A 13,450-nucleotide genomic window follows, 5' to 3' on the forward strand; every position below is an offset into this window, starting at 1 on the left:
TTTTTTTCTTCAGATTGACAGCTAACTGCACGATCCGGTATATAGCATTAAGGTAAGAAACAATATATGCAGTGTTATATTTGTTTTAAATTTCGCAGTGGTTTTGCGGCTCCCAGGTTTTTTTTTCCTTCGGAAACGGGTCCAAGTGGCTCTTTATGTCTTAAAGGTTGCAGACCCCTGGCCTAGGCTCTTCTGACTTTGGGGCCAGATAAGTCTTTGTTGTAGGACTGTCCGATGCATTGTGGGATGTTTAGCAGCACCCTGGTCTCTACCCCACACTCAGTTGTGGCAACCAGAAATATCTCTAGACCCTACAATGTTTCCTGGGGGCCCAACTCTCCCTGGTCTGAGAACCACCAATTTATAGTATTTTACAGCTTTCGACTTAACCCTCCTGCCATAATGAACTCTCAATTTCAGAGCACACACTGTTCTCTCTCTGTGCTTTATCTTCCATGTCCTTGATGAGTGCAATACTCTTCCCCCTCCTTTCTGCCCAGTGAGCTCCATCCTTCCTCAGGGCTAGCTGAGAAGTCTGAGGGGAGGAAAGCTTCCATCACTGCCACCTTCACAGCGTGACCTGCTGTGTGGAAGAGTTGGACATTTGCTTGTCTGCAGCTCATTAAGCCATAAGTTGCAAGAGCTAAAGGATCATTACTGAGTTCCTCACCAGTGTGTCCTCATTGCGTGGCACGTATTATGTGCACAGTAAGCAGTTGTTGAAAAAACTAACGTTTGAGCCCAAGCAAGCATTGGTCGAAACTAATCTAGAGTTACTTTAAAAAACCAACAACAACATTGCCATGTATAGTTACTATGATTTAAAAATAATAATAATAATAACCTTGGAGAAAACCTAGTATTCTATGTCAAAACACATCACTGTTTCAACTTAATTCTTCCCATGCTTTTGACCTTTATAAATTTTCTTAGTGTAATGCATTTTATATTTAAAACCTATATTTTATCACAGTTTGGCAAATTCTGTTTGCTGCCTATTAGTACAGTAAAGGTCACTACATCAGATGAAGCCTGGTGGCAGAAAACACAGTAATTTACCAACAGGAAACAGGAAAAGTGGCTTCGTTTCCTATGTTGTCCTACAACTTTTACCTTGGGGTTGATTTTTAAGGTATTATTCATACTTGAAAAATTATGTTTGGGGTGAATTCTGGAAAGTACACAAAAGAGAAAAATTACTTAGAAGTTCAGCTCTAAAACCACTATCATTTCACACAATTAAATAGTAGAAAGGTGCTTACTATATCTTGGTGTCAAGGGATTTAAACAGCAGCAGAGTGAAAGCTACTATTTAAACAGGTACAGACCCTTGGGCTATCTATGTGTTTTACTTAGGTCCTTATTACTAACATTTTTTCTAACGACAAAAGAAAATTATTTCTAACACTTTTATAGCAGATGAATAATTGTTTGATGTGCAGCAAATTGGATACAAACTACAGTCATTCTTAATAGTGTTACACGGGTCACAGGGCCATGTGTACAGTAATTGTCTAGGAGGCACTAATTCTCACTTCAAGGACTTCTCTATTAGAAATAAACCAAAGTAGCCCATCAAGATGATTTACTGAATGCCCACTTTCTGATGCATCCGAGGAGGGAAGCAATGACCAAGACACAGCACTGGCTTGGAGACCTACTAATCTGGCAAAATATAAAAGATATGTACACAAAGAATTATACTTTAGCAAAAGCAACACAGGCATTAAAAATAAGCAGAATGCCACTTGGAGACAATATCATTCTGTGTGTCTGAGTCTTATGCTGACTGTGTGTGTGTGTTTCTGTTTCTCTAGGTATTTAGAAGAGGGTTGTTTCAGAAAGAAGGGCATTCTAGATTAAATAACATGTTTAAAGCAGTATTTATATCAGGCATATTTTGGTAACAGTGAACAGAGAATATATTTGGAGGTAAGGACTAGAATACTTGGTGCCATACATGTCACAGTAAAGAATGTGTCTTCACCTTGGTTGACAGAAGCCACATTCGAGCAATACTTTCCTCTATCACACTAGCATTGAGTCATTCAATCATTGGTGGCAGTGGATGTGGTGTGTAAGGGCAAGAGAAGGAGGGAATGGAGAAAAGGAGATGGTGGGCATTTACTAATATGGAGCCACTAGACATGTTTATATCAGAATTCTATAACTCCAGCTATATTGAATAAATCACCTGATTCTAAGGAACAACAATATATATTCACACTTCAGCTCTCAAACTTTTCCCATCTCAAACAATTCAGTTCTTGACTAAGTTGTTCATGGGGGAAAAAATGTCTCAGTCTTTGAACAAAACTTTGGTTCTCAACCTGACAACCCTTTCATGCTAATAAGTCAGCATGGCAAAAAGCTTTTCTCCGACCACAAACAAAAGAGAGAATGCACTAAACCTCGAGTTGTTAACACCTCAGAAAATTGTGCTGTGAATTTATGTTTAGTGCTTTTTGCTTTTGTGCTGGTGAAATGGATGATTAGTACAATTTTAAAATATAAAGAGGCCATCATAATGTTGCTTAGGATGTGAAAAAAACAATGATCACAGGCCATTGAAGAGTTAGAAAAACTGCTATTTATTTGGATAAGCAAAAAGCAGTTAACCAAAGACAGCACTTCAGAGGTAGTGATATCTGAAAAAGCCAAGATGCGCATGCTGACTACCTAAAAAGACACCCTGGAATGAGTGCTGAAAGTATTTCTAGTGAAAAACAATGATTTGGTGTTTTTTGTTGTTTTTTTGTTTTGTGTGTGTGTGTGTGTGTGTTTTAACAAATCACTTCTCAAACAGCCTTGCAGAATGAAGTAAGTTTGAGAACCAAGGTTCCACTGTACATGTTAGAGTCTCCAAAGATAGGGACCCCAGTTATCTGTAGTAAGGTCTTTGGCCAAATATTAATTTTTGTATATGTAGGTGAAACCTAAAAGGGTGAGTAAACAATTCCTGGAGCTCACACACAGCTGAGAATCTCAACTGCAACCATACGGTCTTCAGTTGAGCTTTCAGATGAGACCACAGCCCTCACCAAAACATGATTATAGCTTGAGGACAGAGCTGGAAACAGTGGCACCCAGACAAGTCAGATTCCTGATTGACAGAAACTATAAGAATAAACATTTAATGTTTTAAGCTGTTAAAATTGTCACATAGTAGAAGATGATACTTATTGGCAATAGATAAGATCCTATTACTCCTATACTATCACATGGTATTTACTTATTTATACAATCATTTCCTTCTCAATATTATTGATTCCCTCAGGCAGCAATCACTATGTGTCTCAGTGCCTAGCTCATGACTGACACATCACTCACATGATACTGATAGTATAATAGAACTAAACTTAATTGAACTATTTATCAAATGACCATCACAGTGTTGTATAAAGTGCAGATAGGCTGTCTTGGTTAACATTTTCCCACTTCACTCACCCACTGTGTGATCTTTAAAAAGAATCTTAATCTTCCTAGAAGTCTGTTTCCTTATCTGTAATGAGAATGGTAATAGTACCTACCCCATGGGGTTGTTGTAAAGCTTAGATTAATTAATGCTTTAAGGCCTTACAACAGTACCTACCACACAGTTAGTGTTCAATGAATCTTATATATTATTTCTTATACATTCCTGGGATCAATTGAATAAAGGAACTCAGTATGTGTAATTTGTAATGACATCAAATTTATGTCGATTGCAATGCTCTAAAAAGCAGTCATATGTTTTTAAACTCTAATTCCCTTCCATAAATATTTTAAAACACCCAGCTGTGTAAACAGGTACTGCACTAGGGGTTGAGAGGAGAGATATGGGTAGGTCACAGCCACTGCCCAAAAAAAGGTCTTCCCATTGTCCTCAAAGAGTTTACAGAGATGAACACAGAACCCAACAACTGGTATGCCGGAGCATTCATAGGGAGCTCTGTGGGGCACAAATGGGTGGCACTTAACTCGAACTGGAGAAAGTTCCTAAATACAGCAACAATTGAGGTTTGCCTTACATGTCAGGCAAAAATACCCAGTTGAGAAGAGGAGGGAGGGTGAACCAATGCTCAGGGATTAAGGTTTGAAAATGTATGGTGGGTTCACAGACACGCAAGCCCTTTGGTCTGACTGTAACTTGGAGTGCCTGGGTGGGCATGGTGGCAGCACATTTCTCCATTCCCTATACTCTTTCTGATTCATGTTAAAAAATGGGTGTCTTTCCTGATATTTCTAATTTCCAAAATAAACTTAAAATTCTACATGTCTTAGAATGGAGCAAAAACTGGCTATTTGCAAAGAAATAAGAATAAAACTAGCATCACACTTCTTATCCATGAGACCAAAGGCTAGAAGATAATGAAGAAATGCCTACAAAGTCCCAAGAATAAAGATTATTAATTTTCATACTCAAAGGTAAAACAAAAATATTTTCTTAACCCTACAACTCAAAGAGTTCAAGTGAGAGCAACAAGAAAAGCCCAGTGTAAGCAGAAGGAAGGAAATAATAAAGATCAGAACAGAGATAAATGACAGAGACAAAAAAAAAATACAGAAGATCAATAAAACCAAGAGCTAGTTCTTTGAAAGGATAAACAAGATTTATGAATCTCTAGCCAGACTCACCAAGAAACAAAGAGAGAGACAAAAGCTGTTCAATGATTCTCTCTCATTGATGTTTCTAGCTCTCTGTCCCTCTCCCTTCCTCTCTGTAAAAAAAAAAAAATCAATAAAAAATATATATATATATTTTTAAAAAGAAGCAAAGAGGACCCAAATAAACAAAATCAGAAATGAAAGAGGGGAAATAACAACAGACTCCACCGAAATACAAAGGATTGTTAAAAAATACTATGAATAACTTTATTCCAAAAAAAAAAAAACTGGACAGCCTGGAGGAAATGGATATATTCCTAGAAAAATACAACCTTCCAAAACTCAATCAGAAAGAATCTAAACATCTCAATAGGCCAATAACATGGAAGAAATGGAAGCAGACATCAAAAAGCTTCCAGTAAACAAAAGCCTGGGGCCAGATGGCTTCATAGGGGAGTTTTACCAAACATTCAAGGAAAAAATAAAACCTATCCTCCTCAGACTATTTGAAAAAATTCAAGGGGAAGGAACACTTCCAAACTCCTTCTATGAAGCCAGCATCACCCTAATACCAAAACCAGATAAAAACAACACAATGAAAGAGAATTACAGGCCAATATCCTTCATGAACATAGATGCCAAAATCCTCAACAAAATTCTAGCAAATCAGCTTCAGCAGTACATCAGAAAGACCATACACCATGACCAAGTAAGATTTATCCCAGGGATGCAAAGCTGGCACAATATTCACAAATCAATAAATGTGATACATCACATAAACAAATTGAGAGATAAAAATCACATAGTTATATCAATTGATGCAGAAAAAGCATTTGACAAAATCCAACACCCTTTTTAAAATATATGTATATATTTTATTAAATTTTTATAGAGAGGAAAGAAGAGGGATAGAGAGCTAGAAACATCAATGAGAGAGAAACATCAATCAGCTGCCTCCTGCACACCTCCCGTTGGAGATGTGCCTGAAACTAATGTACATGCCCTTGACCGAAATTGAACCCAGGACCCTTCAGTTCCCAGGCTGATGCTCTATCCACTGAGCCAAACCAGTTTCAGCATCCAACACCCTTTCTTGATAAAAACGCTCAGCAAGGTGGGAATAGAAGGATCATACCTCAACATAATAAAAGCCATATATGACAAACCCACAGCCAACACCATACTCAATGGGTAAAAACTAAAATTATTTCCCCTAATAACAGGAACAAGACAGGGATGCCCACTCTTACCACTCCTGTTTGACATAGTACTGGAAGTACTATGCAATTAGACAAGAAGAAGAAATAAAAGGCATCCAAACTGAAAAGAAGTAAAGCTGTCCTTATTTGAAGATGACATGATATTGTACATAAAAAACCCTAAAGACTCCATCAAAAAACTAATAGACTTAATAAATGAATTCGGCAATGTAGCAGGATACAAAATTAATGCCAAGAAATCTATAGTATTTATATACATCAATAGTGAACTTACAGAGAGACTAAAAAAAGCAATTCCATTTACCATCGCACCAAAAAAATTAAGATACCTAGGAATAAACTTAACTAAGGAAGTAAAAGACCTATACGTGGAAAACTACAGGACACTGAAAAAAGAGATAGAGGAAGACGAAAACAGATGGAAGAAAATACCATGCTCATGGATTGATAGAATCAACATCATTAAAATGTCATACTACCCAAAGCAATCTATAGATTCAATGCACTCCCCATTAAAATATCAATGGCATATTTCACAGACCTAGAAAGAACTCTCCAAAAATTCATCTGGAAAAGAAAAAGACCCCGAATAGCCACAGCAATCCTGAGAAAGAAGAACAAAGTAGGTGGGATCTCAATACCAGATTTCAAGCTGTATTACAAAGCCTGGTACTGGCAGAAGAACAGACATATAGACCAATGTAATAGAATAGAGAATCCAGATAGCGATCCAAACCACTATGTTCAATTAATATTTGACAAAGGAAGTATGAACATACAATGGAGTCAAGACAGTCTCTTCAATAAATGGTATGGGGAAAATTGATACATGCAAAAAAATGAAACTAGACCACCAACTTACACCATATACAAAATAAACTCAAAATGGATAAAGGACTTAACCATAAGATGGGAAACCATAAAAATACTAGAGGAATCCACAGGCAGAGAAATCTCAGACATATGCCGAAGCAATTTCTTCACCGATACCATTCTTATGGCAATGGAAACTAAAGAGAAAATAAACAAATGGGACTACATCAAAATAAAAAGCTTTTGTACAGCAAAAGAAACCATTAACAAAACAATAAGAAAGCCCACTGTATGGGAGAACATATTTGCAAATGTTATCACTGATAAGGTTTAATCTCCAACATCTACAGGCAACTTATACAACTTAATAAAAGGAAGATAAGTGACCCAATAAAAAAAATTTGCCACAGACCTAAATAGAATCTTTTCAATAGAAGACAGAAGGAAGGCCAAGAGACATATGAAAACATGCTCAAAGTCACTAATTATCCCAGAGATGCAAATTAAAATAACAATGCGGTACTATCTCAGACCTGTCAGAATGGCAGTCATCAACAAATCAACAAACGACAAGTGCTGGAGAGGATGCGGAGAAAAAGGAACCCTAGTGCAGGCTGGTGCAGCCACTGTATGGAGTTTCCTCAAAAGGCTAAAAATGGAACTCACATTTGACCAGTAATCCCACTTCTAGGAATATATCCCAAGAAACTAGGAACACCAATCAGAAAGGATATATGTACCCCTATGTTTTGTCAGAGCTAAGATTTGGAAACAGCCTAAATGCCCATCAGCAGATGAGTGGATTAGAAAACTACAGTACATCTACATAATAGAACACTACACTGCTATAAAAAAAAGAAGGAATTTTTACCATTTGCAGCAGCAGGGATGGACCTGGGGAGCATTATGTTAAGTGAAATAAGCCAGGCAATGAAAGAAAAATAGCACATGATCTCACTCATTTATGGAAAACAAAGAACATAACCTGATGAACAAAAAGATAGATACAGAGACAGTAAAGCAACGAACAGACTGTCAGATTATAGCAGGAAGGCTGGGGAGTGTTGGTGAGTGGGGAAGAGATCAACCAAAGGACTTGTATGCATGCACATAAGCACAAACACTGGACACAGACATTGGGGGGTGGGATGAGGGCATGTGACAGGGCATAGGGGAGGCTGGGGGAATGTCAATGGGGAAAAGAAAGAGATATATGTACTTCTATATGTAATACTTTAAACCACATGTGTCAAACACAAGGCCCTCGGGCCAAATCCGTCCCGCCAGGCCTTGCAATGTGGCCCGCACCGCGCTGTCATCACTGCACTCCGCTGCGTTTCCATCACAATGACAGTTTATGACTGTTCAGTAAACCATTCGGCCCGCGATTTAGGCTGGATTTTAGATTTTGGCCCCTTCTCTGATTGAGTTCGATACCCCTACTAGAAAGAAGAAAAAGAAAAAAAATTTTCTGATACATGAGGACTGAGAAAGCATACTACCCATGAACCTTTATGAACATCATTTGAGCCTACCCTAATATAACATAAAACCACACACAAAAAAAGACAAGAAAACTTTCTGATAAAAACAAACAAAACAAACAAACAAAAAACACAGTGTATAAATATAGCCCTGGCTGGTTTGGCTCAAAGGATAGAGCATCTGCCTGCAGACTGAAAAGTGCCAGGTTTGATTCTGGTCAAGGGCACATGTGTGGATTGCAGGCTCCATCCCCAGTAGGGGGCCTGCAGAAGGCAGCTGCTCAATGATTATCTCTCATCATTGATGTTTCTATCTCTCCCTCACCCTTCCTCTTTGAAATCAATAAAAATAAATTTAAAAAAAAACAGTATATAAAACATTTCTCCTGATTACCCTCAGGCATCACTAAAATGATGGTTAAAAATATTTTATTTATACATGCAAACATATAATAATAAAGAAAATGGGATAGGGAACATAAAAACATCTGACCTATGAGTTACCAATGATAGTGATATCATTGTAATTAGTGCATGAAATTCATGCACTAGGAGGGGAGGGGTGACCCTGAGCCCTGACCTGTGCCCTCTCCCAATCCAGGACCCCTAGGCCTGGCCAGTGATCAGGGCCTATCAGAGCTTTCCTTCCCTCGGCTGCTGGCAGCTGGCAGCTGGCCCTGCACCCACCGCTGCCAATGCTTGCCATCTGTGTGGCACTGACGCCCTCTCCCCCACCACCGGTCACATCCCTCTGCTGGGCACCGGCATGAGGTGCTAGAGCTTGGCTGGCCAGGGCCTCCTTCTGTGGGGTAATCACTGGCCAGCCCCTCACATCCACCACAGTGTCGCTGGCCAGTGGCCTGGGCCTCCCTCTGCAGGGTGATCATGGGGCGATTGAGGGGCCCCTGAACAATCGCATCACACCTGCCTTGGCTGGTCTGGCACCAGTGTGTGTCATAGCGTGGTCATCCAGAAGGTCATCGGGACAGTAGTGCTACTGTTTGGTTGATTTGCATATTACACTTTTATTATTATGGAAAGGAAAGTGCTAAAGGCAAGGCCAGACATTACAGTCATTTGGGCAGCTTCACCAGGAAGCTTCAATTTCACATGCCCCAGGGGACACGGGCCCAGTCCCTGCAGATCCCTGGGAGGAAGGGGTCAGCAAAAGGAAGACAGATGCACGCCCATAAAGCTGGGATGACATAGAGCAGGTACCTGTTTGTCAGACACCCCTGGGGCAGAAATCATGGGCCAGAATGGGCATGGTCACTGCAAGCATGCAAACATCTGGGAGCACATAACCCCCTACACTAGGAGTTTGCTCTCTTGCTGCTCTTGGTTCTCTGGTTACTCTTCGCTGTGGCTTGCACTTTGCTTCCTTGCCTTGGTCCCTATGACGTGCAGCCATGTGGACCCCACAGGCAGTGGACTGATGGACTGCAGCAGGACACTAGCTAAGCCGGCTGGATGCTGGACTGGCCCTGGCTCCAACATGGAAGGAACCCTGGACCCTGGCTCTGGTTTTAGCTCTACTGAAGCCCCAGCTACACTCCTTCTAGGACTGGACTGAGGGAGTCCCAGGGGTGTAATTCCATGGAAGTAAAGCTTTCACCATATCGCATCCTCCCATGGGGGCCTCTGTGAATGCTTTTTCCAGTGGCACCCAAGACCCCAACTTCCACAAGTAAGCAGGGGAGAGAGGCCCCTCCTTTCCTGTGACAACAGCACTGCAAACTAGACATAGCAGCAGCTTCAGTGTGAGGGAGATTATCTTCAACTAGAATTCTTGCACTCAGTAAAATTATCGATCAAATGTCAAAGTAAAATGAGGACATCTGCAGATAAATAGGGATTTAATAAAATTTGCATCCAAGTGTTCTTTTTTAAAGAAAACTATTAGAGAATGCGCTCATGTAAAATCAGGCAGAGGTCAAGAAAAATGAAATAGTAGATCCAAAACAGTGGAGTAGAGAAAGAGAACTTTGGGAACAGAATATGGGGAACTCTGGGATGCATGAGATATCCAGGAAAGAAGATCAGGAGAGAGAGGGGGAGAGAAGAGAGAGAGAGAGAGAGAGAGAGAGAGAGAGAGAGAGAGAGAGAGAGAGAGAGAGAGGTTGATTTTGATTTAGAAAAATAACTTAAGTATGTATATTTAAATTGGGGTGATATTTTTTTCTTTTTTCATTCGGGAATTTTTTCCCCTAGCTCCTTGAATTTAACTGTCTCCTACAGGTGGTTAGAATTTTTTAGAGAAAGAATGCAGAAAAAAAATAAGTTATGGAATGCAAATTAGGAATATGCAGCAAGAAAATAATCCTGCAAGCCCAGGTTCTCTCTTGAAGGACAGTCCTCCATTCCTTCCCGGTCACTTCACCAGAGGGACCAGACAGGACCCCAGGGGGCAGGAGATGTGGTGACAAGTTCAGTGGCAGGAAAAGAGCTGAGTGGCCGAGAGGACTGTCAGTCTTCCCTCTGGGAGAGGGGGGGCTGTGATAGCCACGTGGCAGCAGGAGCCCGGGCCCCCCCCACACCTTGGGGCACAGAGGCTTTGCCTGGCAGGACAGCCTGGTCCAGCAGAGACACACCTGGGTGTGTTCATCCAAGAAATGAAAGGCCCCTGACGGGAATTGTTGCACTTATTGGATCAAACTTCGCTTTAAATGAATGCAAATGTCTTATTCATTTTCCCCCAATCCCACCAGCGCTTAAAGCTCAGAAGTAAATACTCCCCAAATATACTAGTCATGATACTAAAGTTTTGCAACCTGCTTCATGCTGGACACATGTCCTTTCCTACCTGTAATTAAAATAAATTTGTTTCCACCAAAGCCAGTTTGGCTCAGTGGATAGAGCGCTGGTCTGCCGAGTGAAAGGTCCCAGGTTCGATTCCAGTCAAGGGCATGTACGTTGGTTGCGGGCACATCCCCAGTGGGAGTTGTGCAGGAGGCAGCTGGTCGATGTTTCTCTCATCATTGATGTTTCTAGCTCTCTATTCCTCTCCCTTCCTCTCTGTAAAAAAAATCAATAAAATATATTTTATAAAATAAAATATTCATTTCCTTCCCCTTCCCCATCTCCATTAATTTTACTCTCCTACATTAGAAAACAGATGGAATTAGTGCAAGTGTACCTTGCCTAAATGAAATGAAAATCTAAATTCTCCAAAGAGATTTGCTATTTAGGACAAGTGTATGAAAACTCAACACTGATAGGTATTCCTCCCTCTGCACCCCCTCTCCACCCCTTCCCGTTTCAGTCCAGGGCAATGCTTCCGCCCAGGGCTCCGCTCAGGCTCCCAAATAAAAGACAGCCCCCCAGAGAAGCTGGGCCATCCGGCTGCGGGGGTAGCAGAGGAGCAATGACCTCACCATGCACACTGCACGCGTGTAGGAAAACACCAGCTATTTCCATCTGTCCATCTCTATCCGCAGCAAATGGATTTCACAACTCGTACACATGGTGAATGCCAAGCCCCACATAAACAGGCTTGCCAATCCTGCTAAGCCTCAAAGTATCTCTCCAAACAATGGGAAACCATGAAGTCAGGAAGTCCCAGGGCGGCACAGAAGCTGGCAGTGAGGGGAGGGGCACCTGTGCCTCCTCATGATGCAGTGCAGGCCTCCCGGTGCCAGGCACAGCCCGCTGGGCATGCATACCCTCCACAGCACACGCAGACCCAGGCCCTGCCCTCCGAGCTGCCAACCCAGGCTGGGGAGGAAGGCCGGGTGCACGCCAGGGTGCCCAGGTGTGAGCAACTTCAGGCCACATCCATTCACTCACAGAGTCCCTCAGAGCCATCACATTGGTCAGAGAATGAGGGGTTCTGATTCCTGAGTCACCCTGTTATTCTATATGAATGAGCAATGTTTAGAGTCAGAATGTAAGATTTAAGTCAACTAGTGAACAAAAGGGGTTCCTGCGTTCTCAGGATCATTTCAGGGGCCTGGGTCATTTGAGCATCAGTTTCTCCTCAAGAAACTGGCTCCTTTCTCAGTTCAATTCCTGATTCTCCCAGGGACTCTGTTTGTTTGTTTTGTTGTTGTTGTTGCTTTGTTTTGTTTTTTTAATATATATATATATATTGATTTTTTAACCTGAGAGGAAAGGAGTTGGAGAGATAGTTAGAAACATCAATCAGCTGCCTCCTGCACACCCCCCACCAGGACTGAGCCCTCAACCAAGGCACGTGCCCTTGACCAGAATCGAACCTGGGGCCTTTCAGTCCACTGAGCCAGACCGGTTTCGGCAGGACCTCTGCTCTTGGCTCCTTAGAAAGGCGCCCCGCGTGGGCCTCCGGCTTGGCTTCCTCCGCCCCCTCCGCACACTCCCTCGTGACACGCAGGCCTCGGCCCGGAGCTCCGATCGCGTTGGGAAGGCTGCCAAGCCCACAGCGCGCCTGACCCATCACCTTCATGGCGTTTCCTGCCCCACGCCCCGGGCCCGGCTGCTTCCCTGCACCCCACTCTGTACCTAGGGATCCCCCCGGCCCGAGCTCAGCGCTTCCAACTCTGAGCTCACCCTGCGCCCCCCTCGCCTCCCCATCTGCCTGAGCCCGGCTCCAGCGCCTCTGCTTCTGCATAAATCACAGGCGTCCTCCGGGGTCCCCCTCACTCGGGAAGGAATGCGATGTGTCCACTTTCCTTACAGCTACAGTCGGTCCCAGAAGTTGAGCTTTCCCCTGCAGCGTGTTTCCTCGGCATGGAAATGCCGATAGTGACAATTGGCTGCAAGACTAAGACTTGGGTCCAAAAGCACAGCATATACAAAAGCATCTTGGAAAGTAGAAAAGTCATGCAAAAATCAGACGTTCACCAGTCAGTAGCTCATAAACGTTAATATCTTTTTCATGTGCGAGGTGATGGTCATATAGACATGCAAACATGATAAACAGGATTTCGTCATGCTGGACGGCAAATCACATGTGCACAGCTGTGTACTCAGGGAAGGAGGGATAGTATTTACTTTTGGAACAGTGGAAGGGAGGGGGAGGAGGAGATTTCAGCCATCTCTCAGAAACCTTCAAGAGAGACACACACACACAGAGACGCACCTACCAGCTGTCTGTCACGTTTATGTGCGACTGTAATCGTGGACAGCCGCATGCCAGAACGGAATCCGGCTGTAGTTCTATTGAGTGTATAAACGGATAGGCTACCGTCGTCCCAGGCCTGAGTCCCCGCCACACACTGCACAGCCTGGGGCTGAGATCCAGAGACCACGGAGGAAATCCAGGAAGGCAGGGAGGCCGGGGGTGGGGGTGTGGAGGGGGCAGGCCTAGGTGACCGGCACCACCGCCCCTGCCTCTGCAGCTGCACACATTTGGGGACGGACCAGGTCCCC

At 42.6% G+C, this 13,450-nt stretch overlaps 1 long non-coding RNA gene across 1 annotated transcript; it reads right to left on the minus strand.

Annotated features, from left to right (window-relative positions):
- Positions 1-455: 455 nt before the first annotated feature.
- On the minus strand, positions 456-13,196 carry LOC123652095. Its single transcript, XR_006741194.1, has 3 exons — positions 13,165-13,196; positions 1,590-1,665; positions 456-535 (listed from the first exon to the last, which is right to left on the minus strand). It is a non-coding gene; the product is annotated as an uncharacterized LOC123652095 (long non-coding RNA).
- Between the last annotated feature and the right edge of the window lie 254 nt (positions 13,197-13,450).

This window comes from Pipistrellus kuhlii, unplaced genomic scaffold (assembly GCF_014108245.1).
Source record: "Pipistrellus kuhlii isolate mPipKuh1 unplaced genomic scaffold, mPipKuh1.p scaffold_m20_p_11, whole genome shotgun sequence".
NCBI classification, from domain to species: Eukaryota; Metazoa; Chordata; class Mammalia; order Chiroptera; family Vespertilionidae; genus Pipistrellus; species Pipistrellus kuhlii.